The sequence below is a fragment of the Sinocyclocheilus rhinocerous genome, unplaced genomic scaffold (assembly GCF_001515625.1).
Source record: "Sinocyclocheilus rhinocerous isolate Xijiao unplaced genomic scaffold, SAMN03320098_v1.1 scaffold2167, whole genome shotgun sequence".
Classification (NCBI taxonomy): Eukaryota; Metazoa; Chordata; class Actinopteri; order Cypriniformes; family Cyprinidae; genus Sinocyclocheilus; species Sinocyclocheilus rhinocerous.
The window spans coordinates 32430-35729 of record NW_015638937.1 but is presented as its reverse complement, the minus strand read 5'-3'; the positions used below and the strand labels follow the sequence as shown (position 1 = coordinate 35729).

At 38.8% G+C, this 3300-nt stretch overlaps 1 pseudogene; it reads left to right on the top strand.

Moving 5' to 3' along the window:
- The window catches only part of LOC107750157 (ephrin type-B receptor 4-like), a 36896-nt pseudogene that overhangs the window by 14346 nt on the left and 19250 nt on the right, over window positions 1-3300 (top strand).

The following is a 3300-nucleotide window of genomic DNA, read 5'->3' as shown; positions in this document are numbered from 1 at the left end:
TCTCTCTCACACACACACAGAGAGACACACACACACACACACATGCGCTCTCTCACACACACACAGAGAAACACTCACACACACACTCTCGATCACTCGCTCTCCTCTCGTCCTGCAGGTGGACACAGTTGCGGCTGACTTCCTGTTGCGTCGTGGCGGAGAGAGGAAGTCTAACGTGAAGACAGTGCGCGTGGGTCCGCTGTCGAAGAAGGGCTTCTACCTGGCGTTCCAGGCTCAGGGCGCGTGTATGGCCCTGCTCTCCGTCCGCGTCTTCTTCAAGAAGTGCCCCGCCGTCACCCGCGCCTTCTCCTCCTTCCCCGAGACGCTCCCTCACTCGCTGGTGCAGCAGGCCGAGGGCGTGTGCGTCACAAACTCCGCCCCCACGGGCCAAGCCCCGCCCACCATGTTCTGTGGGGAGGACGGCCAGTGGGTGGGGCCTCCCTCGTCCACCTGTGTGTGTAAACCAGGGTTCGAGCCGGTGGACTCTGACCGCTGCAGGGGTGAGTTTCCTTCAAACATCTGAACAAATGTCTAATTTGCTCGTTTTAATTAATTAATTGATTCAATATGAATCAAACTCATCAGAATCAGAATGATACTATTATAGCTAAAATAGTTTTTTTTTAATATTTTCTGCTTTCATATTAATTTGAAAGTTTTAGTGGCAACACTTTACAATAAGGTTCCATTAGTTAATGATAGTTAATGTATTAACTAACATCAATAAACAATGAACAATACATTTATCACAGTATTTATTAATCTTTGTTAATGTATTAGCAGTAGAAGTTCCTGTACTTGCAGCAGCAATAATCTACAAATACAGCAATAACCAACAGCAGCAGCGTAGCAGATCTGTTCCGCCAAGACCAAATACATTAACATTGTCATGTACATCATGCTAAAATCTTCCGAGAGTTCTCATGATAGAACTAATGTTAACTAATGAACCTTACTGTAAAGTGATACCGGTTTAGTAATTATTGTGTGTTTGTGCCATTTTTGTCGGTTTTTGTTGTTTTTAAATATGCATGTATAGTTTTTATTAATTTGCATTTCAGATTGAGTTGTTTTAGTACATCATAATACATTTTTAGTTATTTTAAACTCAACAAACAGGAGAAATGTTGACTTTGAAACAAGCTGAAATAAAATAAGTTTAAGTTTTCTATATTTTACTGTTTCATTTAACGTTTATTTTATTTTAGGTAGCAGCATTTTTTTGTTATGTTTTTAGTTTTAGTTGACTATAATAACCCTGAGCTGCGTGCAGACATTACCTTCACGTATACTGTAAAAAAATCCTTAAAAAACTTCAAAACTTAAGTTCAGGTGCTGCCTTAAATGTGTAGGTATAATCAAATGGACTGTACAAGTCACTTCAACTTAAATTATATTCAACTGAATCTCATATAATTTAACATGTTTAGTTTAACATGTTACCATGGCTAATTGGTTATATCATTTTTTACAGTGTAAAGCAATTTATACTACCGTATTGGCCCGAATATAAGACGACCCTGATTATAAGACAACCCCCCTTTTTCCAGATGTACCTTTTGGAAAAAGGCTTTTTAAAAACCAAATCTTGTTTTTTCTCAGTAAAACACATTTTGTCTTCAATTATTTTCATATTGCATATTTTTTCTATTTTAATTTTTGTTTTGAAAGTATGGTAAAAACTGGTCAAATGTACCAACAATCACATTTAAAAAATATACACTTTTTGATATACCATTAAAAAAAACAAAAAAAAAATAGGTAGCCCATCTGAATTAGGACATTTAGGCTATCCATCTAATAGTAGCCTACCGAAATCTTATTAACAGTAGAAGTTAAATCTTACTGTAGTCTTCAGATCTGGGTACTGTCTTACGTTTTAAAATCACAAAGTGAGTTTGGTTCCATCAGGCTAACTTGACAGTCACGACTCATGCAGCTGTCAGGTTTTCTTTTTCTTTTGTTTTTACTCGCGATCTTTACAACACGCATTACATTACGTATTTCATGGCATACTCGTTTTATGCGTATTTGGCGCCACCTATTGTTGTGGGTGTATTATTGACATGTCAAAGTCTAGACCCTGAATATAAGACGACCGCGTTTTTTCAGATGTATTTCAAAGAAAAAAACTTCGTCTTATATTCGGGTCAATACGGTATATAGCAAATCTCAACTGCTTGACTATTTTGTCTCAAAGCGTAACTATAATGCATGATGATATTAAGATATTAGAAACATTAACATCATGATTTTCTGTAAAGTGTGTGTGTGTGTGTGTGGGTGAGTGTGAGAGAGAGAGTGTGTGTGTGTGTGTGTGTGGGTGTGTGTGTGTCGCTGTATAAATAAATTTGACTTGATTTGCATTTGTTGAGGTTTCCAGGAGCTTTAACTCTGTTCATGCATGCATATATACACAAGAGAATTTAAATTAGAAATAAAATTTGAATAGATTTAAATGTATTTTTTTGTTCTTTCTATTCTCTGGTGTTTCGATGCATGCATGTGCTCCGTGAGCTCTCGGGTGATTGTACTGACCCGAAGTGCTTTAAAGCAGAAGACGGTTTCACGGATCACGTTCAGGTGTTAATTGTGCCTGTGTCCCGTTCTAAACGAGTGTGTTAATGAGCCGTGTGTCCTGCAGTCTCTCCGTCAGCGCTCTGTTTCTCTTTCTGTCCTGATGAGAAGAGCAAGCTGTGTTCAATCTGAAGCAGCTGTGTTTATACTCCACGCTCTCTCTCTCTCTCTCTCTCTCTGTGTGTGTGATGTTTTAATAGAGCTTGATGAAATGCTCTTTTAATGAGCAGGAATTGGTCTGTGGGGTGTGGCTGAGGATTATGGGTAATGCGATCCGTCTCTCTCTCCTTCGTTCCTCTTTCTTCTTCTCTCCAGAGGAACAAGTTCTTCTGCTGTGGTTTTTTTCAGTGTAATTTGATCGATATTTCAGCGCTGTCATTAATTGATTCTTTATTACAGGCTCTGCTGATAGGTCAAGTCATTTAGGTTTGGTTAATTACCCGACTTTCTGTTGAGGAATGTGTAACAATTAGACAAACGTGGACTGAAAAACACAAATGCATGTGTGAGCATCAAAACAACTGCATATAAACAAACCCGCACACACACACACACACACTCATAAACACTCGCACACACACACACACACTCTCTCTCCCTCTCTCTCTCTCACAAACACACAAAGAGACTGCAGCAGGTGGCTGAATTTGTTTGTGCTAATTACTCTTTTTATTGGCCTTCTGTTTTGTGTGTGTGTGTATGTGTGTGTGTGTGTGTGTGTGT